Source organism: Lemur catta, chromosome 3 (assembly GCF_020740605.2).
Source record: "Lemur catta isolate mLemCat1 chromosome 3, mLemCat1.pri, whole genome shotgun sequence".
NCBI lineage: Eukaryota > Metazoa > Chordata > Mammalia > Primates > Lemuridae > Lemur > Lemur catta.
In genome coordinates, this window is record NC_059130.1 from 109,298,237 (window position 1) to 109,322,674 (window position 24,438).

General features: G+C 38.0%; 1 protein-coding gene and 2 non-coding genes across 3 annotated transcripts in view; 2 read left to right on the top strand and 1 right to left on the bottom strand.

Moving 5' to 3' along the window:
- CLIC4 (chloride intracellular channel 4) overlaps window positions 1–24,438 on the bottom strand; it is a 73,929-nt gene that overhangs the window by 44,071 nt on the left and 5,420 nt on the right. The gene's annotated exons all lie outside the window — the stretch shown is intronic.
- LOC123636200 lies at window positions 5,691–5,796 on the top strand. The gene has a single exon (XR_006734403.1). It is a non-coding gene; the product is annotated as a U6 spliceosomal RNA (small nuclear RNA).
- Window positions 13,889–14,006, top strand: LOC123636117. Its single transcript, XR_006734331.1, has one exon. It is a non-coding gene; the product is annotated as a U5 spliceosomal RNA (small nuclear RNA).

Here is a 24,438-nt window from a genome sequence, read left to right on the forward strand (position 1 = left end):
CCTCTTAAGATGCAGACACTCAAATTTAAGAACTTTACACAAACCAAGAAGCAGAGGCAAGTACCTTTTGTTATATAATGCAAAACAGTACAGCATTGTTTCTAAAAGTTTAAGACCAAATATAATGTCAAGAACAAGTCTGGGGCCGGGCACGGTGGCTCACGCCTGTAATCCTAGCACTCTGGGAGGCCGAGGCGGGAGGATCGCTCGAGGTCAGGAGTTTGAGACCAGCCTGAGCAAGAGCGAGACCCCGTCTCTACTAAAAATAGAAAGAAATTATCTGGACAGCTAAAAATATATATAGAAAAAAAATTAGCCGGGCATGGTGGCACATGCCTGTAGTTCCAGCTACTTGGGAGGCTGAGGCAAGACGATTGCTTAAGCCCAGGAGTTTGAGGTTGCTGTGAGCTTGACACCACGGCACTCTAACCTGGACAACAGAGCGAGACTCTGTCTCAAAAAAAAAAAAAAGAAAAGAAAAAGAAAAAAGAACAATTCTGGTGATCCAGAGTCCTTTATAGATGCATGAAGTGCTGTAGGATGGTTATATCTGGTTTAGAAGAGTAACTACAAATTTTTATTACTATATTATACTACTAAATGATTTGGTTTATCAGCCAAATGTGGCTAATAGCTCACATTTATAATCCTAGTGCTGTGGGAGGCGGAGGCAGGAGGATTGCTTGATGCCAGGAGTTCAAGATCAGTCTGAGTAACATAGCAAGACCCCATCTCTACAAAAGATTTTTAAAAAAAACCAGCTGGGCACAGTGGCACACACCTAGCTACTTGGGAGGCTGAGGAAGAAGGATCACTTGAGCCCAGGAGTTCGAGGCTACAGTGAGCTATGATCACACCACTGCACTCCAGCCTGGGCAACAGAGTAAGAACACCTTATCTCTTAAAAAAAAAATTACACATATAAGATATATCCCTACTCTTAGGGAATACACACTGAAATATTCAGGAGCAAAGTATCACAGTGTATACAACTTACAAGAGAAAGAGCAAATAATAAAGCAAATGGGGTAAAATGTTAACAATAGGTTAACCTGGGTAAAGGGTGTTCTTTGAATTGTTCTTATTCTTGCAACTTGTCTGTAAATTTGAAATTATTTCTAAATAAAGTGTTTTTTTAAATTCATATAGTTTCCACTTCAGTCCTAATAGTTTCTGACTGTATTGTAGCTCACTTTTATTATATTATTTATGTATTATCTTTAAAGGTAGATAAAAATCAATCTTTCAAAATTAAAATTTTTGGCCAGGCATGGTGGCTCATGCCCGTAATCCCAGCACCATGGGAGGCCAAGGCAGGAGAACTACTTGAGCCCAAGAATTCAAGACCAGTATAAGCAGCAAAGCAAGACCCTGTCTCTACAAAAAAAAAAAAGACAATTTAAGTAAAATATTTTTATTTTTTATTCATTCAACCAATTAGGTAAGGACCTGTGCTACACACCAGGGATCGTGATGAACAAGAGAAGCTATGGTTCTTCCCTTTGTATTACCTATTGTGTATAAAGTTTAATCTGAATAATTTGAGAATAACACTAAAAGAAAACAATTTCAATTTAGGATACAAAGAAACTCTAAATAAATGCCCCAACCTTATCATAATTGAAATAACACTTGTTTAACATCTTCTCAAGTGTCATAAACATCCCCCAATAAATCGTGGTTTTGTGAGTTTCAGTTTTATGGGCTTGCCAGTGGCTCCTCCTCTAAGTTGGTGGTTCAGCTTGTAACAGTACACTTAACACTCTCTTGCTTTAGTCTAAACCACTGTAAATTGAGAAATCATTCAAAACTATAGAAAAATATATCTTTTCATTTTATTTTTAAATTCTAAAAAGGGCGAGGCCAAATAAAAGTATAGCTAAAGTTTACCATGCTTACTATCTATCTGAAATAACTAACTAATCTATACTTTAGATTACTGAAGTCAAGATTCAAAGTTACTATGCTGTTGGAAGAAACAGCTAAACATACAATTCACCTAATTGTTTCAGCTAAATGTCATAGTTGAGTGATTGAGTGAAATAGCTGTCTTTTTAAATCACCCTCTTCCACCCACAACTATCTATACATAGTTAAACCTGCTGAATAGGAGAGATGATTCACCTTCCAGTAATTTCAAAGGTTGTCTGTTTCTGTTTCCTTCAGTAAATGACCAAAGTATGATTCAACTACCTAATGTAGCTAATAGTTTAATTTAAAAAAAAAAAAAAACCTGTAAAAGTGTACAATAGCCTTTTAAAATGAGCCAGGTGTGGTGGCACGTTTCTATAGTCCCACCTACTCAGGAAGCTGAGGCTGAGGCATGAGGATGGCTTGAGCCCAGGAATTCAAGATCGCAGTGAGCTATGAGCACACCACTGCACTCCAGCCTGGGCAACAGGCAAGACCCTGCCTCTAAAATGCCAAAAAAAAAAAAAAAAAAAATTATTTTTTAATGAGGTCTTACAAAGGTCTCCCTCCTCCTTTCCTAGGACGACTTCCCCACAAATGTCCTTGAGGACCCACAGCACTACTCCACACTCCCTCCCTTTCATCCTATACAGTAAGACCACGTAAATCTGGGCACTTAATAAAATCACATTTTCCACTTGGAATGCCCACTGCCACACCTGTCCTTTGGGTCAAGCTCAAGTCTCATCTCCAAGAAACCTTTCTAGATCACTCTAGCTCAAACCAATTAGCTGTCCTCTCAACTTCTATCCCAGCTTCTCAAATTCTGTCAACACAAATCATCAAAGGATCTTGTAAAAGTATGGATTCTGATCCAGTAGATCTGAGGTGGTGCCCAAGATTCAGCATCTCTTACAAATTCCCAGGAAATAGCAAGCCTGTATCATTTATTTAACAATTAAGGGAGACTTGCCTTGTTGACTGCTTAAACTGTTACTGTGTATTATTACTTTACTGTTCTTGTCTCTGTACCCTATCTCATGAGACTGTAACCTCACTGAGATATATATTTTTTTAATCTTCCCTTAGGACCTGCTACAGATGCTTTACTGCTTATTAGCTGTCTATTGATTGGCTAAAAATAAAAGCCTTTGAAGTTGCAAAGAATGTGTATCAGTTTTTCAGCACAGAAAAAAAAAGTATCAAATTTTTCTAATAATTTTTCTCAAAAATCTAAATTAAGCCACCATCTTTCTCAAAAACTTCAATTAGGCCTCCAAATCATCTTGGGACACAGTTAACAAACCTAGACGTTTGCCTGCCCAAGATCCATTCTCCCACTTTTTTCTGATGATAGAACTGGTTGTCATCAGGCATCCATTCCTCCCTCTCACAAGGAATGCAGGAGATAATGGTCCAATCCCCAATTCTAGGGGTAATTCCAAACTGGTTCTGAGGTAGTCATGATAGTTCATTCCACTTGCCAGTGAATGACTTAGGCATCATCAGGTGACCTAGTTCTAGGCAATGAGACATTCTCCTAGGAAAAGTTTCTCACTGGAGACAAAGACCCCAGAGGAGGGAACCCTTGAATGGAAAACCTGTGGCTGCTGTGGCCAACTTGATAGGAGCCTGAGGCTGAAACCACCACTGGATGAGTATAAAGCCAAGAGAATCACAAAGAATGAGACAGATAAGACCTGACCTTATGAAACTCAGATTTTTTTGGAAGAAACATATATAAAGTTAAAAATTGTAAACTGCAATAAATGCCTACAGGGAAACAGAAGTACTCAGAGAAAGGGCATGGAGCACATACTCTTTAGACAAGATGGTTATGCACAATCTCTTAGACCTAAAGAATGAGGAGGAGGCCGCCGTGGAAAGAGCCAGTGTGGGCTAGATTGCTGTGAATACAAGAGAAAGTGGCATTGGCAGGGCCAGATCATGAAAGATGTTTTAGACCAAATTAAAGGGTTTGAACTTTACTCTCACAGAGCGAACATTTTATTCATTCATTTAACAAATGTTTACCAAGTACGTACTGTGTAGAAAAAAACCAGTTAACACGATGTTTAACAGCAAGGACTGAAAGTAGAATGACGGGTTTGATATATTGGTTCTTCTGCTTAACCACCTGTGTGACACTGGGCAAGTTACTTAACTTCTTTGGGCCTCAGTTTCCTTATATGTAAAATGGGGAAGACTTTCTAAAGTTATTATGAATATTAAGTGAGGTTAATAGATGAAAAATTCTTAAAATATTGCCCAGTACATAGTCAGTGCTGAGTAAAAAAGTATGTGCCAAGTAGAGAATATACTCCTGACTTCACAGGAGTTTCCACTGCGGGGAGAAAAAAAGGGGTGAGGAATGCCAGAAAACAGGGTAACGGGATACCACTGAAGGGTTGTGTTGAGTGGGGCCATGAGGGCAAAAGCCAATTTCCATTTAACACAATAAATAACACTCTGCCATACGGAAAACAGGTTGGGGGCATGGAGCCAATGAAAAATGGAAGCTGGGAGACCTAATGCAGTATTTGCAGTTAACTGTGGTTTGAAGTAGGTAGAAGAGGCAACAGTGATGGAAAGAAATATGTGGATTAAATTGAATTGGAATGATACAATCCTAAAGATTAATGGATGGTTAGGATGTGGGAAGTGAGGTAAAGAAATCAAATAGCTCCTAGATATCTGGTTTGTGCAACTGGGTCAAGGAAAGCCTCAAGATGAGGGTGAGAGTGGGACTATACTTTGCTGGAGGATGGAAAGGCAAATCCCTTCAAGAAACACCATAATTGTATAACCCGGGCATTTACATCTTGAAAATAGTTCTCAAGTGTGGAAGGCTATAAGCCAAAATTAACATTACCTCAGGACAGATTCAGGGAGAGGAGTATTAACTTTATACACCTTTGTCCTGATTGCCTTTTTATAATGAACATGTTTTTGTTTTCTTTAAGTTTTAAGAAAATTATAAAAGAAAATGCTCCAAATGTTTATACATGATAATCTCATTCCTGATCCTAATCAGTGCCAAAATGTTAAACTGTTTAAATATAATAGAACTTCTTTTAAATAAATGCTGAATGCAAAATAGTCACTCAAAAACTAGCTGAAATAACATAGGGGATTAATGTCAGTTGAGAAAGATTATTTTGAATACTTCCATCACTTATTTTTAGCATATGCTGAAGATGAAAACAAAGGCTTTCATCTGAAAAAATCAAATCTGAAATGTCTCAGCCAGAATCATTTTTTAAAACAAAGTGTCAGTGTACAATGACCAGACTTTGCATCTAAGCACAGCAGAACCATAACACAAGTTCTGCTTGTTCATATTCATTCATCAAAAGCCTAAAACAGGAGGAGCGAAGTCTATTATCTTTTCAGAATAAATTACAAACCATATTTTTTTTTTTTTTTGGAGACAGAGTCTCACTCTGTTGGCCAGGCTATAGTGCCATGGAGTCAGCCTAGCTCACAGCAACCTCCAACTCCTGGGCTCAAGTAATCCTCCTGCCTCAGCCTCCCGAGTAGCTGGGACTACAGGCATGTACCACCATGCCCGACTAACTTTTTTCTATATATTTTTAGTTATCCGGTTAATTTCTTTCTGTTTTTTAGTAGAGACAGGGTCTCGCTCTTGCTCAGGCTGGTCTTGAACTCATGACCTCGAGCAATCCTCCTGCCTCGGCCTCCCAGAGTACTAGGATTACAGGCGTGAGCCACCGTGCCCAGACTTAAATTTTCTTGCAGCCATATTAAAAACAAAAAGAGTGCTCACTTTGACAGCACATATGCTAAATTGCAACTATACAGAAAAGGTTAGCATGGCCCCTGCATGAGAATGACACACAAATTCCTGAAAAAAAGAAGTAAAAGAAACAAGTGTAATTGATCTAAATAATATTTTTATTTAACCCAACACATCTAAAATATAATTTCAACACGTAAAAACATAAAAAGTTATTACATTCTTTTCTTTGTACTAAGTCTTTAAAATCTGGTGTATGTTTTATGCTTATAGTACATCTCAATTCAAACTGAACATATTTCAAGCACTCAACAATCATATATATCTAGTGACTATAGTATTGGACAGCACAGGTCTAGAGAAAAAGCCACTGGTAATCTAAGACCATGTACTAAAGATCATGTACTTGACTCATGAACTCAGCATTCAAGCTCTCAGAGCACATTTACTCCTATTTCAAACAAATTTATCTATCTGGTTTACTGAACCACAAAAGATTACAATATAAAATTCAAGGAAATGGGCTACATCAATAGAGCTAAGTTGGCAAAGTAAGAAATAGAACATAGACACAGGCCCACATGCACACACACAAAGGAGAGATCTAAGTTTGAAAAGCATAATAGCTGAGGCCATTTAGCAGAAAAGCAAAAATAGTCTTACATACCTCAGTAGCTACCAAGGCCATTGCTTCATTACTGAATTTATATACAGAATGTTGATGCTAACTGGCAGTTACATCTGGCATTTTAATATGTCAAGGAAACACTAATATATTTTAGAAATATTTTCATTTAAAATTTCTTGACTCTCTGTATTATTTTTGCAATTGTTCTGTGAATCTAAAATTATTCTACAACTTAAAGGTTTTAAAAAAAAAATCAATTTGAGGCTTCTGGTGCGGCCAAGTAGTTCCTATAGGATCAACCCTCTGCCTCTCACAATAGCTGTAACTCTAGACAAAATAACCACCTGAAGACACTAGAGAGTGAACAAAAGCAGACAGATGTTGGATGGGAGGTGACACTCACAAGAAGGTAACTACACTAGACAAGTTTCCCCAATTTTTATCTTTTTCTTTTGTTTCTTTCCTTCCTTCCCCCCTCCCACCCCGAGACAGGGTCTCACTCTGTTGCCCAGGCTAGAGTGCAGTGGCATTGTCATAGCTCACTGCAACCTCAAACTCCTGACTGAGCTCAAGTGATCCTCTGGTCTCAGGCTCCTGAGTATCTGGGACTATAGGCTCGTGCCACCACACCCAGCTAATTTTTCCATTTTTTTGTAGAGATAGGGTCTTGCTATGTTGCTCAGGCTGGTCTCAAGCTCTTGGCCTCAAGTAATCCTCCCACCTCAGCCTCCCAAAGTGCTAGGATTATAAGCATGAGCCACTGTACTTAGCCCCCAATTTTTATCTTTTAGCCTTGCACCATGCAGGATAGCTAAAACTCTAATGGAAAATTCACAATCCTATTGTCTTTAAGAAACAAAAGACAGGCCGGGTGTGGTGGCTCATGCCTGTAATCCTAGCACTCTGGGAGGCCGAGGCTGGTGGATCGCTCGAGGTCAGGAGTTCGAGACCAGCCTGAGCAAGAGCGAGACCCCGTCTCTACTAAAAATAGAAAGAAATTATATGGCCAACTAAAAATCTATATAAAAAAAATTAGCCGGGCATAGTGGTACATGCCTGTAGTCCCAGCTACTCGGGAGGCTGAGGCAGTAGGATCGCTTAAGTCGAGGAGTCTGAGGTTGCTTGTGAGCCTGTGAGCTAGGCTGATGCCACGGCACTCACTCTAGCATGGGCAACAAAGCGAGACTCTGTCTCAAAAAAAAAAAAAAGAAAGAAAGAAACAAAAGACAGTCCAGAGCAACCGTCACCACTGGAAAATAAGGTGAGAACACTATAAAAAAAAGAGAGCCCGTGAGGGGGAACCTTAACATCTGCATAAAACTGTCCAGGTCTCTGGCTGATCCCTGAAAGATATCACAGAGCATACTCTGAGGAGGCCAGCTAAAAGAACTGAACTGAAATATGAGCTTCCACCTACCACATAGGGAACAGTTTTAAAGTTTGAGTTCTGCTGAGTTAACTGTCTGCTTTAAAAAAGAAAAGAAACAAAATCAATACTCTTCAGAGGAGCATAACAAAATCCAAAGTTCTACAAATTTATCATTTGTAATATTCAGAATACAATCCAAAATTGCTCCCCATAGAAGAAACAAGAAAACATAACCCATTCTCAAGGAAAAACATAATCAAGGAGACATACCCTAAGATGACCTAGATTCTAAAGTTTCCAGACAAGGATTTTAAAGCAGTTATAACTATGCTCAAAGACAAAAAGGAAAATATGCTCATAATAGAGGAAGACAGGAAATCTCAGTAGAGAAAGAAATCATACACAAAAAAATGTAAATTCTAGATCTAAAAATAAATCACAATATCTGAATTAAAAAAAAATCACTAGAATAGTAAAATAGAGAAAAGAGAAAAGGGTCTATGAACTTGAAGACAGATCCAAGAAAGTATTTAATCTGAAAAGTAGAAAAAAATAAGCAGAACCTCGAAGACCTGTGAGAAAATACGAAAAGGTCAGTATTTTAAATTAGAGTCCCAGAAGGAGAAAATGAGGCAAAAAGTATTTCAAAAAATAATGGTTTAGTGGGGCGTGTTGGCCCATGCCTGTAGTCCCAGCTACTTGGGAGGCTAAGACCAGAGGATCGCTTGGGCCCAGAAGTTGAGACTGCTGTAAGCTATGATCATGCCACTGCACTCCAGACTGGGTGACAGAGACCTGTCTCAAAAAAAAAAAAAAAAAAAAAAAAGAGGCCGGGCGTGGTGGCTCACGCCTGTAATCCTAGCACTCTGGGAGGCCGAGGCCGGTGGATCACTCGAGATCAGGAGTTCGAGACCAGCCTGAGCAAGAGTGAGACCCCGTCTCTACTAAAAAAAATAGAAAGAAATTATCTCGCCAACTAAAATATATACAGAAAAAATTAGCCAGGCATGGTGGCGCATGCCTGTAGTCCCAGCTACTCCGGAGGCTGAAGCAGTAGGATCGCTTAAGCCCAGGAGTTTGAGGTTGCTGTGAGCTAGGCTGATGCCACGGCACTCACTCTAGCCCGGGCAACAAAGCGAGACTCTGTCTCAAAAAAAAAAAAAAAAAGAAATAAGGGCCCCGGCCGGGCGCGGTGGCTCACGCCTGTAATCCTAGCTCTGGGAGGCCGAGGCTGGTGGATCGCTCGAGGTCAGGAGTTCGAGACCAGCCTGAGCAAGAGTGAGACCCCGTCTCTACTAAAAATAGAAAGAAATTATCTGGCCAACTAAAAATATATATACAAAAAAATTAGCCGGGCATGGTGGCTCATGCCTGTAGTCCCAGCTACTCGGGAGGCTGAGGCAGTAGGATCGCTTAAGCCCAGGAGTCTGAGGTTGCTGTGAGCTAGGCTGATGCCACGGCACTCACTCTAGCCCGGGCAACAAAGTGAGACTCTGTCTCAAAAAAAAAAAAAAAAAAAAAAAAAAAAAAAAAAAAAGAAATAAGGGCCCCAAATTTCCCAAATAAAGATAAATTCACAGATTCAAGAAGCTTCATGAACATCAAGCAGGGTTAACATAAAGAAACCCACACTTAGGTATGTCATAATTAAAATGCTAAAAAGCAAAGAAAAATCTTTAAGGTAGCTAGACAAAAAACAATACACTGCATACAAAAGAATAATGAGTTGAATGACAGTTGAATTCTCATCAGAAATAATGGAGACTAGAAAACAAGGAACAACATTTTTAAAGTGCTGAAAGAAAAACAATAAAAATCAAGTCCAAATCCTATATCCAGCAAAAATATCTTTAAAGAATGGAAGTCAAGACATTTTCAGATAAAACTATGTAGAATTTGAATGTTTGACATTTAAATGAGTTAGTTTCAGAAATACAGAACGCTAAAATTTGTGTTTACTATATTAAGCTATGATTATTTTATTTAAAAAGAGGAACATGCTCCCTTTATAATTAGTTATTCTCACTTTGGTCACATCAAAAAAAAGTGCATCTTAAATTTTTCATTGCCCTAACCTTCATTTTTTTAAGATCTTCTAACCAAAGATAAATTCAATAACTGCCAGAGTCTTCCTTTGTTTATCAACTGAAGACAACTATGTTAAGGGGATGGGTGAAATTCTTCTGCAAGTCAAAATCCATCAGCTCATTTTCCCTAAGGGCAGTTTTAAAATATACATGCTGCAGTATAGACTAGATGCAGAAAAGAATCCTCGTAGTGAAAGAAAACAATGAAGTATTCAAGAAATACCCCTCTTCCCCCATCTGTACTTATGGCAGCTACCTAAATTTGATGAGTGAGAGCTACTTCTGTTTACTAACAAGTTCTCAGACCAAGCAATTTTAACCAGACATTCCACCAAGAGTTCAGCAGTAGAATCAAAAATTCAATTTCTCCCTTTTCTAAAAAGCCTAAATTCTCAGGCCAGGTGTGGTGGCTCATGCCTGTAATCCTAGCACTTTTGGAAGCAGAGGCAGGAGGATCCCTTGAGGCCAGGAGTTCAAGACTAGCCTGGGCAATGTAGAGAGACCTCATCTCCACAAAAAAAGGAATTTAAAAAAAAAAAAAAAATGAGGAAAAGCACAGGCTTTTTATAACTTTAAAAAAGTGATTACACTTTAAGTAAACAAAAGGAAAATAAAGAATTCAGAGGGTAAATAAGACATGTACAGGGCTTTAAAAACAGAATTACTTGATGTGGATATGCACTGAAAACCGGCTATAAGAATTCACATCACAATATTGTTTAACAGCTGAATTTTAGACCTGTAAATGACTTAAGAACAGTGGATTAATGATGATGATAATGAACAATGAAAAACCATAGTCATGAAAATATTATAGAATATTTTAATATAAAATATTAGCACTTGATAAACATGAATGAATCTTTCTCGGGTATTTTAGTTTGGATTACATATTTTTTAAATGTTCATTAAAATATATTACAAAATAAGTTTCTTTAAAAATTATGTACTCAGGAGTACACTTGCTCAAGGCTTCTTGGGTGTGGCTCTGGGTAAAAATCATAAAAAAAAAATTATGTACTCAATACCACATTTCAGTTGTGAAAAGTTAATATTCAGAGTCCTTGTCTATCTTCTTGGCTAGCCTGAAACTTCAAATATCTCAATAGTAAGACAGTATGTTTATTATTGAAATTTTAAACTTACCCATTTCAAGTTGGTACGGGTGCCTTAAATACAATAAAGACAAATTCTAACTTAGAATAGTTCTATCTGCTTTATTTTAGACACAACAAACAAAATTTTTCCTTAAACTTTATCTTTCAGGAAGTTAATCTGGAAAATACAATATATTCTTTCTGGTCAAAGAATTCACTCTTGAAATATTTTCCACTTCTCTGGCAAGGAACCTCCATTATCACTAAGAACTTTCATTAGCTCTATTTATATTTGTTTTCTAATAGACCACTTCTAATTATGAGAAATTAATTCTCTGGATCTGACTTTGGAATCTCAGGTCTCAACTTTCTGTCTGGGCCTAAACTTAACCCAAGTGTAAGGCTACCTTGGTATATAAAATAAATCCAAACTAGACTGGATATCACCTCTAAGAAACACACTTTAAAGATGAAAACAATAGCAAATCAGTTATGATACATACATACAGGAGTTGAACCTGGCCTTCCAGTTATATAATTTGAAGATTCTAGTCCTCTAAACCAATCTGTTATTAAGTTTAGACCAATGGCTATATAGTGAGAAACTAGTCATAAAACCCAAATTACATATCTCAAGTTCAATAACTGAATACTACTTTTACCTCTGGTCTTTTTACTATGAGGTAATATAGAACACAACACCAGAAACAAACCTAATGCTCTCTGAAATGTTTCTATCCCCATACTATGCATAGCAATTTGCCCAAAAACACCAATAGATGCCTACAATATTAATGAATTATCTCCTAATATCAAGGTTTATGGTAGGAGATATAAAAGAAGAAAAAAAAATAGGAGATTCCTGATCTCTTAGAATTCACATTTTAGCCTAGAAGATGTGATGAAAGATGATTCAAATGAGTGGCAGAATATAAAAATGCACTAAACAAATAGTAGGAAAGATTAGTTCTGCTAAAGGAGCAATAAGGTCAGAGAAGGGTTCAAAAGATATTTGAACTGAGCCTTGGAGAACATTTGGTTTCATGAACTGATCCCCCAAAACACTTCAAATATCTTAAGCTAAACTTTTTACAGAGTTAGTTATATTCCAAAATACTTATAAGATATGCCATAAACACACGTAATTCTCTTCAGAAGCACAGCACATTCACAGGTGCCTCAGTATTTAGAAAACCTTGCAAAGGGCTCTCAGAAGGAGCACAAGAGTTGAAAACAGTTACTATGAGTAAGAATGCTTTTGGGGAGTTTTAAAAGTCTTTCTTTGAAAGCAACATGTGCTTTGGTCAGAAACAGGAGACTTAGTCCATCATTCTGTTCTACTACAATCTCTGTGACCAGGCAATCAGAAGAAATTTTATTACCACTTAGCCACCCTCAGATCTGACTTAATGATTAAAAACTGAATAAACCAAGAAAATACTAAGTAAAACAGAGGTTTCTTACAACTTACACGAGATGAGTTTGACCAACAGTAAAAATATGTGTAACAAAGACTCAAGGATAAAACCAACTTAAAAAAAAAAAAAAAGGAATCAGTGATAGAAAAACAATAGGGTCAAGAAATTAAAGAAACTAATATATTTACAACCTCCCCTCAAAAGAAGGCATAAGTAACTATGCTTCATACACAAAGCAACTATTTTTTATTCAGGAGCTTGTTTTATAGAAAGATTCCTTGTAAATGGTTTGATTTTTTTTTCCTTGTTGTTTTTATAGGGTAAAGGCAGGCAGACCACAGGACTAATCAGTTTGTTAAGTGAGCCAAAAGTAGGGGGGGAAAAACAGATCCAAAAGCACTGGCTGATCTCATTAGCTCTGCTTAAGAAACTTTATAGATGTGACTTCACTCCTGGATTACATGTCTATATTTAGTTTATACCTAATATGGATAAAGTCCTGAACTAACAGCCATTTCCTCTCTCCACAAAAAGAAACTTCCTTGCTTTTTTTTTTTCTATCAACAATGCAAAGTATAGACTCCCCTGAAGGGTGTAGAAGAAAGAAAGAAGGACGGGAGAACTCAGAGAAAAACATTAACAAATTAGCACGTAATTTTTGTTAAACTTGAACCACTCTGACATTTCTAAATTGGAAAACAATTCTAAAATCAAAATATGTGATGTTCAAATCAGGTTCCTTAACAAGCTTATAAATAAACCCTTTAAAGTGCTTTCTAAAATACTAATTAACCAGGCACCCAAAATGCAAATAGGTGAGGTAACGGAAATTTTAGTTTCCTTTCAAATTTTACCAAGAGAACTGAAAGCAACCAAACTCATCTAAAGAACCATCTAGGCTCACTGGTTGTTAGTATGTTTTAGAAATATCCTTAAGTATTCACAGAAATTTTACTTTTCAGGGTCACTGAAAATAGTACATAATGAAAACAAAACTATTAGGTAAACTTTCAAGTTTTAAATAAATAGACAAAAAAACATAAACAAATAAAAAAGCTTTTAGTAGTTAAGATTCAGGCTCCGGAATCACAAAGACGTAGGTACAAATCCCAGTACTGCAACTTACTGGCCCTGCGACCATACACAAATAACCACCTCTCTGATCCTCATGTGTAAAACAGTATGGACAGTACCCATTTTGGAGTTTATATGAGGGTTAAATTAGTTAACATAAGGTAAAAGGCTGGCACACTAAGCCTGGTCATAGCAAGCACCCAACTCTATTATCTTATGACTATTAATCTGGCCTTAACAGGGAAACAAAAACCTACTGTTCAATTTTTTTATATATCAGTTTACTCTTTCCTGTATAAGAATAAATTAAGCAGTTTCAGGAAGTTTATAACATTATTATAAAAGGATTTTAAAGTCTGTTTATGATTTCATCATCTATCACTTATAGCCATGCTAAAGTTTTAAGCTTTATCTCACTGCAGTAGTATAAGGTGAAAGTTTTTTAAAACAATAATAATCTTAGGGTCTAGAAACAAATTAACAATTAGGAGACTTCAACTCTAGCCTACCCCTTAAAAATTACTAAGCATAAAACCTGTAAATCTATATACTCTGGTTTCTCTTCAAAATGAAAAAATCTTTCGCCTTTTACTAAAGATTTTCATTGGAGAGGGACAGTTATGAGTTAGTAACCAAATTTTTTGAGGTCTTGCTTAAGCAAGGCTAAGTATAAAAAAAGTAAAATTTAAAAAAAAAAACCTGTAAATCTACACAATCTCAATTTCTTGTGCTACAAATTAAATAAAAAGAACTTAATGTCTTCCTCTCTTTCTGGGATGATAAAGATTTAAAAATATCTAAATATGTCTATATTTCCCCTAAAGAAAGCATTACATAAATGTTAGTTAATATATGCCCAGTTCAACTTTATAAGTGAATACTATTAAAAATCAAGAAATAGGCCGGGCCCGGTGGCTCATGCCTGTAATCCTAGAACTCTGGGAGGCCGAGACGGGCAGATTGTTTGAGCTCAGGAGTTCAGAGACCAGCCTGAGCAAGAGCGAGACCCCATCTCTACTAAAAATAGAAATAAATTATCTGGACAACTAAAAATATATATAGAAAAAATTAGCCGGGCATGGTGGCGCATGCCTGTAGTCCCAGCTACTCGGGAGGCTGAGGCAGGAGGATTGCTTGAGCCCAGGAGTTTGAGGTTGCTGTGAGCTAGGCTGACGCCACTGCACTCTAGCCCAGGCAATAGAGAGAGACTCGGTCTCAAAAAAAAAAAAAAAAAAAAAGAAAAGAAATAGTAAAATTCAGTAGCATAGGAAGCCAAAATCCAATTCAAAAGTACTTCTACAGAACCAATAGATCCCATATGTCATAGATTATTCCTCTCTACCTCCTCTGTTCTTTCACAGAAAGAAAGAAAGAAAGAAAGAAAGAAAGAAAGAAAGAAAGAAAGAAAGAAAGAAAGAAAGAAAGAAAGAAAGAAAGAAAAGCGAGAGAGAAAAAAAAAAAAACAGAAAACACTCTTCCTAACAATGGACTCTCCGTTCAGCTATAAGTCCAGAAAGAGCTGCTGAGGCAGATGACCTAGGATGACAGAGTCCAATCTGACAGTCCTTTAGTTATCTAGTAAGTGTCAACAGGATCATGGTTCACTGAAGTTAATTCAGGATTAAATCCAAGTCTAACCCTGGACTTTCTTTGTACTAACCCTGCTCTTCTTCTTCTTTTTTTTTTTTTTTTTTTTTGAGACAGAGTCTCGCTCTTTTGCCCTGACTAGAGTGTCATGGCATCAGCCTAGCTCAAAGCAACCTCAAACTCCTGGGCTCAAGCAATCCTACTGCCTCAGCCTCCCGAGTAGCTGGGACTACAGGCATGTGCCACCATGCCCGGCTAATTTTTTCTATATATTTTTAGTTGTCCAGACAATTTCTTTCTGTTTTTTAGTAGAGACAGAGTCTCGCTCTTGCTCAAGCTGGTCTCAAACTCCTGACCTCGAGTGATCCTCCCACCTTGGTCTCCCAGAGTGCTAGGATTCCAGGCGTGAGCCACCACGCCCAGCCGTAACCCTGCTCTTCTGATAAAGAACGGGAAGTGCCCTGTTTGGTTGTAGTGGCAGCCTGGCAGATACTTCTCTCAGTAACACCCTGGAGGTTGAAACCACATATGGTATATTGAATTTATAAACTAACCACAGGCCAACACAGGCTTAACTCTGCACTCCCAAAGGCAAAATAAGAATAAGCAAACAAGGCTTACTATGTATCAGACTAAGTGCTAAGGGTTTTTCTTTTTTTTTTTTCTTTTTTTGAGAGAGTCTCACTCTGTTGCCCAGGCTAGAGTGAGTGCCATGGCGTCAGCCTAGCTCACAGCAACCTCAAACTCCTGGGCTTAAGCGATCCTACTGCCTCAGCCTCCCCAGTAGCTGGGACTACAGGCATGCGCCACCATGCCCGGCTAATTTTTTCTATATATATTTTTAGTTGTCCAGATAATTTCTTTCTATTTTTAGTAGAGACAGGGTCTCACTCTTGCTCAGGCTGGTCTTGAACTCCTGACCTTAAGCGATCCACCCACCTCGGCCTCCCAGAGTGCTAGGATTACAGGCGTGAGCCACCACGCCCAGCCCTGGGTTTTTCTTATATTAGTGCTTTTCTTATATTAACTCTTTTAATCTTTACAAAAGCCCAAGACGTAGATAACATTACCTCCAGTGGAGACACCAAGACAGCTAGGAAAGGGTAGAACGAGGATTCAAACACAGTCTACAAGACTCCAGAGTCCACGCTCTTAACCACTAAACAACAGCATGGCCAGGCATGGTGGCTCACACCTGTAATCCTAGCACTCTGGGAGGCCGAGGCAGGAGGATCACTTGAGCTCAGGAGTTCAAGACCAGCCTGAGCTACAGCAAGACCCCCATCTCTACTAAAAATAAAAAAGAAATTAGCCAGACAACTAAAAATAGGAAAAATTAGCCAGGTGTGGTGGCACATGCCTGTAGTCCCAGCTACACAGGAGGCTGAGGCAGGAAGATTGCTTGAGTCCAGGAGTTTGAGGTTGCTGTGAGTTAGGCTGACCCCACAGCACTCTAGCCCAGGCAACAGAGCAAGACTCTGTCTGTAAAACAAACAAAAAAAAAAAAAAAAAACAACAACATAACACTAAAGAGCCAGTCTTCTATATGACAACTCAATTGCCTATTTGAAATAAATATTAATTCTAATAATTTTCAAAATAGACTGAAGTGCCTACATAGAGAATACAAATGATACTGCAAATTCTACAATCATCCTCCAGCTCTAACTTGGGGATCTCACATCTCAAATATTTCAAAGGACAGAAAGAACTTTTACACCCAGAATCAAAGCAACAATTATAACACAGGGGTCCCTGCTGAGTCATCAGGACAGTAACTGCCACCACAACCCTTAATCCCAATGACTGTCAAGCCACATGCTCAGAGCCAAAACACCATCATCAGCTCTCCATTCAGCCTTTTTTACTTTGCAAGGAAGAAAAAGTAAATCTGTTCATTTCAATAAAATAAGAATCATTGAGTTGCTAAATCAAAAACAAATTTGAATTGAGCCCAGTGATTTGCATCACCCCTCAGTCTAATTCTCTTGCTTCTTGTAAAAATATTTCTATGAATTTAATAGGCATTTGCTTTTTCCCAATCATGTGATCTTTTATTTCTTCTTTTCCCACCAGCCTCCTCTGCAATCAAGCCTGTGCAGGGGGTAAAAAAAAAAGGCTTCTGTATATTCGTTCAGCAAACATTTTATTGAGTAACAATCAAATGAGTTAATACATGTAATGCAGTTAAGATAGTGTCTGGCACATAGAAAACACTCCATAAATGTTTATATTAGTTCAATTAAGTATGAAATACTCTTCTATATATTTCTTCTATCGTGTGCATTTAAGAAATGCAATAGAAAAATAAGTCAGTGGGAATAAGCACCTATTCTAAATATACACACGTCAGATCTTCGGAGAAGTGAAAAAAGCCTCCAAAATCAGTGAGTTAAGACGACTTCCATGGAAAATATTTTCCCATGGAAGATGATTGTGTACAGAGTTTCTTCCTACATTATAGCTTATATCTTGGCTACTGGAACTTGACGGCACATTTTATTTCCCCAGTGCCTAGAGGAGTTCCTAGTACTTAGTCTGCACTTAGAAAGGTTTGTTTAATGAACGATTGCTTAATTTGTACCTTTTCTATATTTACCAAAAAAATTGCAGTGAGAGAGGGCACAAATACAAAGTAAATACATACAAAGGAATTCAGGGCTTTATTGGTGGGTCCTAAATTTGCTTGAGATATTATTTTTAATAAAAGACAAAGGAATCAATTTTGGCAAGAATCCAGATACCCTACCATGACAGCCTTCTTATCACATTTAAAGGGATATCTGCCAGTAACTACATTTAAAGAACTATCTGCCAGTACTAAAGGAAGGAAGCAAAGATACAAATTCTGAGAAATGCCAGAAGATACCAGAAACACAGTGAAAAAAATTTAACGGGTCAAATTAAATGGTGAAGGTCAGATTTTATTCAGGCTTGAAGTTCATTTTATTTATGGGGAAGATTGCTCTTAGTTCTAGAGTTAGAGAAAATGTAACAGAGGTAAAGGTCTGAAAAAGGGCAAAATGATTTACAAATTTGGATTTGACTATTTAAAATCCCCCAATCTTTTTGGGAATTAAAACCTGCATTCCTGCCCCAGGCAAGTAATCAACCGAGCAGAAAAATGTTCTTTGTTTTCTATTATCTTAAACCACAGGAGACAGCTCCACAGAATTGTCTGGAGGTCATGAGATCCTCTCTCTTCACCAGAGATAAGGTCAATCAAAACCACCAACTATAGTGAAGCAATAGCCCAAAGCCATAGTCACATAGACCAGAGCCCAACCGCTGAAAACCCCCCTTTAAAAAGCCCTGTGTAGCCCTCGGCATGGTGGCTCACGCCTGTAGTCCTAGCACTCTAGGAGGCCGAGAAGGGGTGAGGGGGGATCCTTTGAGCTCAGGAGTTCAAGACCAGCCTGAGCAAGAGTGAGACCCCGTCTCTACTAAAAATAGAAAGAAATTAGCTGGACAACTAAAAATATATAGAAAAAATGAGCTGGGCATGGTGGCACATGCCTGTAGTCCCAGCTACTCGGAGGCTGAGGCAGAAGGATTGCTTGAACCCAGGAGTTTGAGGTTGCTGTGAGCTAGGCTGATGCCCCAAAAAACAAAAAATAAAAAAAATAAAAAGTCCTGTCTTTCTGCTTAAAGGCAGGATGGCAGTCTTTTGAGATGCTAGTCTGCTGCTGCCCTCCTCAACTGCCAGCAAAATAAACTTGTCTTTCCTTTTCCTCTTTTTTTCTTTTCTTTGAGACAGTGTCTTGCTCTGTTGCCCTGGGCTATCTTTCCTTTTCCTCAAACCACTTGTCCTGGGTTCTTCTTTCTCACCGATTTGGCCTCAGGGACAAATAGCGATCTTTGGGTAACAGAAAGATACACAATATGTTTACTGAAAGGAGGTGGTCTTGTGAGCAAAATAAATCAGCTCTGCTCCCTCTCCACCTAGCTAACAGGTGCCCTGCTGAGCTCTGAACACCTCAAGGGAGCCCAGCAGACAAAAGGAAATATAAAATGTTTTACAGTGCTAGACCTATTGACTAAAACTGCCTTTTAGCATCTGTTTCTACAGCCTGGAGTAGTACCTGAGAAGTTCCTGGATGACAGCATGGGGGACAATCTCCACACAAATCTTGAAGGCAAGGTCCCTTTATCCGGAAAGCACAGGGAACAATGTAGCAGTTTCACATACCAGATTCCATTATCTGCTTGTAGTTAAGAAGAAGAGAAGGAGCAAATACTGCAATTCACAACAATTAACTATTTTTCTCTTCATCCCCATACAAGCAGCAAGCCACCTGGCCTAGCTGCTGGCATCTCCCATCTCTTTCTTTGGGATGCCACATCATCTCTCTGCTCTCATTCTCTGTCCTTCCAAAGGATAAAATAAATTTTCCTTTGTATATTAATCTCTGTGTGAGAAATCTTTCTCCATCCGCACCATGAGCACCTACTAGGCTTTTCCATCCTAACATTTACCTTGTGAAGAGTTTATCTTGCACAGTCTTACTGGGCATGTGAGTCAAGAGAAAATTCTTTTTTTTTTTTATTCTCCCCCACCCCCTCGCAGAGAAAATTCTTAATACTCTGCTTTTCACTTTGAAGATATTGTAACTAAAAAGCAATATAATTGTAAGCAATACTATGCCATGCTTAAAAGTCTAGAGCCAAATAAGGGTCTGTCACTATGACCTGGGATCTTTTTCAAACTAAGTACTGTCACATCAGAAAAAGTGAGTGAAAGGCTTCTGATGGTGAGTTGACAACTAATAAAGTAAAATTTTCCCCTCCAAATCTACACTAAATCATTAATGTTTTAACATAGCCAAATTTGGTGGAATACTACATCTGCCAGCAATCTCAGCTGGTCTATGCTTTGTTTCCTGTCAACTATCCACCAAATACTACTCTTGAAAGATACTCTTCTTTTCAAAGGATAGCATTTTTAAAGAATATTTTAAGACAACTAAAATTAGTAGCAGTAAGGTTAGGTCTATCAATTATATTCAAGATACTTACTCATTCAATAAAAAAGATTTATTGAGCGCCTATTATGAAACAGGCAATCTACTAAATATTGTGGTGGATCCAAAGATGAAGAAGACAAGGACCCTACTCTCATGGTGCTTACTTTATTGCAGCAAAGATAAAACATATGAAAAACTATCATCAAAGAAAATAACAGAAGAGTCAAATAAAAGAGATATAAAATACAAATCCCTAAGGATTAATAAAGAATCATTTAAATTGAGACTTAAAGGATAATGTAGGAGTAAAACAAATGGGATGCAATAGATAGGAAAGGTTGCTTCAGGCAAACAGGATAGCCTATGTGGAATAGGAAACAAAGAAGAGTTCAATTTGGCTGTAGTGTAAGACACAGGAAGTAGGAGATAAGTATGTTCTACTCATTGAAGCTAAGCTATCAAGGCTATAGACTTGAATGCCAGACTATGGATTTGTACTTGATCCTCTATTTAGTACAGAGCAACAAAATGGTGTTTGCACTTGAGGGGGTAAGGAAGTGGAGAAACCTGGTCTTTCAACAAACAGTGTTGGATGGTTTGAGGTATACAAAGATGAGGAACAAAATCTCTCTCTCAGAGTTTGGCCTCAAGTAAAAAAGGGGGATAAAAAAGGTTGCATGAAGGTTCATATGAAGGAGAAATACACACCACTGAGGGAGACCTAATGGAATAGGTGGCATTTGGGAGATTTCCCGAAGTGCATCCATTAAACCATGTCTCCATTTAATCATCCACCTCTTTCTCTAATAGATCAGCATTCAACCCAGCTCCTACAGCTCACACTTTTTAAAAAAGCTTTCCCTTGACATGTATCCCCTTTCAGCTATTAACCTGTCTCTTCTACATGGCCAAGTTTCTTGTCAGAATTGGTTTACACATTGACTCCACTCCCGTTGTATTATGGCTCCCCCATCACTACCACGTCACCAAAGCTGTTCACACTAAGGTTACCAGTGACTTCCAGATGGTTAAATCCAAGACACTCACCTTGATACAAACAGTCACTCCTTCCTTCTTAAAAACTCTCTTAGCTTCTTGGGTACCTTGCTCTCACAGTTTTCCTCTCACCACTAATGCTCTATCACAACTCCTCTTTGTTCTCCTTTTCTAACTTCTCCTCCATTACTGAACCCTTAAGTGCTGACAGTTCCTCAGAACTTGGTCCTATGCATTTTCCTTGCTCTTTTACTCATACACAGAATGATCTCATACACTTTAAATCCCACATAAATTTCATATCATATATATGTCATCAAGTCCCAAATTTCTCTGCCCTGCCTAGACTTCTTTGTGACTAGATCTGTATATTCAACCTTCTATCAGACATCTTCCTTCAACATCTCAGCCATCTCAAACTCAGCTAGTCAAAAACTGAACACTGGCCGGACGAGGCGGCTCACACCTGTAACTCTAGCACTCTGGCAGGCCAAGGCGGGTGGATCGCTCGAGGTCAGGAGTTTGAGACCAGCCTGAGCAAGAGCAAGATCCTGTCTCTACTAAGAAATCATATGGACAGCTAAAAATATATAGAGAAAAATTAGCTGGGCATGGTGGCGCATGCCTGTAGTCCCAGCTACTCAGAGGCTGAGGCAGGAGGATTGCTTGAGCCTAGGATTTTGAGGTTGCTGTGAGCTAGGCTGACGCCACGGCACTCTAGGCCCAGGCAACAGAGTCTCAAAAAAAAAAGAAAAAAAAAGAATGTAATATAAAACAGCACACTCTTCATAAGTTTAGATCTTTGAAAAAATTTCATTCCAGTATTGGGTATATTATGTTCAAGGCCAAGATTTAATTTCCTAACTCTAACCACCCTCTTTTTTTCTCCGATTAGTCTGTGTAGTCTGTTCTCATAGCTACCAAGCTTCCGGTTTTCCTACGTAGCACAATAACCTAATCTTGGTTCGTCTTTAGTTTTTAATGAATGTTCATTCTAGTAATCTACCTCCTTGTCTATACCTCCAAAATAAAGTAACTGGTTGTTAGCAGAGGAAAACATGCAGAGAACTCACAAACCCTTAAAAATTCTTAACTACCTCAGCTTTCATCTGTTGGGTTTTGTATTATCCAGTGGTTGTTCAGATTCTCTTTTTTTCTTCTCCTCCCCACACACAAGTAAATAGCTATGCTGCACAGTGGTAATTCAATACTTAAGTAATCACAGATGACTGACATTTTTACAACTATTATAATGAGAACTAAATCTTTTCATTAGAATAAGTTATTTCACATGTAAAGTTGGAAGTAACAATTTTATTATCAAAAAATAGAAGAACACCTGTCATACTCCTAGCTTAGAGTTACACTGTATTTTAGCTTCAAGAAAAGCAAAGAAATCTATGAAAGAAATCTAAACTAAAAGTACAAAATATATGCATGATGAACTCAGGTCAATACCTGGCCCTTGTTCTAATATTGTTACTTATTCTAGAATATGCTGAAATTTAACATGTTAAAATTTAACATACTCTAGTCTACCTTTGACACAATTTTCAAATAGTCTTACCTACATTAAGTTGTCACTGCATAAATTTATAATTGGATTAATACAATCACCTGGTTTTATAAGTTAAAGGGAAAAAACAAAAATCAAAGACAGCTAATTGATATTACTTATACCAATATTTGGTACTGACCACTAAGGGATAAAAGCCAAGTGTCAAAAAAGACAACAAGATTAAAAGTCCCAAGAAGATTCACAAACTGATGCCCGGAATTAAATTTAGATTTCTGTTAAATCATATTTGGATGGTTTGTTATCATGACCTAAATGTTATTTTCCTTCAGAAAGTCCCTTTCCATTCTCTATAAGGGCCTCTAAAATAGGCAAACCCATCCTAGCCTACTCCTTTACTTAACTGAAATCTTAACTCACGTCTTAATCACACTTCCCATCTTGCCTAACACATTTTCCTTTTATGGATTCACAAATTCCCTATTCAGGAGACACCAGAACAGAGGCTTCACTACTCTAATGAAACAGGAAGTGGGAAAGTCTTGCTCACCATTTTACTGGCTTCAAGGCCCCTCTGTAAGCATCTTTCCAAACCAACTGTGATTTTTAGTAACAGTGAGGCCTTTCAATTGCCTCTCATCTCCTATGTTCAATCCCTTGGCTCAAAAGACTTCTGCCTGAGCCCCTTTCTCTCAGAATTTTATATCTAACCAAAATCTACACCTTGGTCTTTGCCAAAAGTTGCACTCTTAGGTCTTCAGAGCAAAAGTTAAATACAGTTTCCATTAACGTCACATTTTACATTCATTTCTATCCCCGGAATTTTCTCTTCTAGAAATCTCAAGTGAATAGCAAATCAACTGGATCTAAAGTAACATTGTCATGATGTTCAATTATTAGAACACAGTTCTCAGCAACATTTACTACAGAAACTTTATTCCATTTGTTCTCTTTGAAGAAAAAAGAGGCTGGGCGGGGTGACTCACACCTGTAATCCTAGCACTCTGGGAGCCCAGGGCAGGAGGATTGCTTGAGCTCAGTTCAAGACCAGGCCTGAGCAAGAGGGAGACCCTTTCTCTAAAAAGAGAAGGAAAAAAAGAGGAGGGGAAAGTTGAAGTTTGCCCTTGAGACAAAAAATAAAGAAACCCCAACTTTAGACTCCATCTGTATAATCCATTTGCACCTTCCCAAATGCCACTGGGAAGTTGTTGATAGAAAACAATCCCAAAAAGTGTAAAGAGACTGAAACCAGCAGGAAAACATATGTATTAACAAAAACCAATGTTAGGTTTTAAAAGTCTAATCCTCAACTTTTAAATAACTTGTCTCCCTGGCACCAGAGATTTGAATCATTCCTGGTTCCTTCTTCTTTCAAAGGTATCAGTCCTATCAATTGTTTTCTGCTTAAGTTTACAAATTATGTCAAAACTAACATTTCGTTTCTTGGCTATTCCCAATTCACCTATTCACTTTTTTCAAGGTGAAGTTTAAGCCTACTTCTATCTTTCCCCATATCTTCTAGTCCAACTTAATGTGAACCACACTTGACTCCTTACATGTGTACCATCTTGTATTGTTTTCTTTCCAATAAAATTTATAAGCCTAAAGATATGAAATATTTAATAATTTCTTATGTCTTCCATAGTACCTCAGTATTAAACACGTAGTTCATGCCAGTAAATTCTTTAAGTCACAGATAATCAGAACTGGAAGTGACCTAAAACAGAGGTCTCCAACCTTTTTGGCACCAGGGTCCAGTTTCATGGAAGACAATTTTTCCACGGACAAGATGACTCAAGCACATTTATTGTGCAGTCAAACCTCTCTGCTAATGATAATCTGTATTTGCAGCCACTCCCCAGCACTAGCATCACCACCTCAGCTCCACCTCAGATCATAATGCATTACATTCTCATATGGGTGCATAACCTAGATCCCTTGCATGTGCAGTTTACAGTAGGGTTTGCACTCCTTTGAGAATCTAATGCCACCACTGATCTGACTGACAGGAGGCGGAGCTCAGGCAGTGATGCC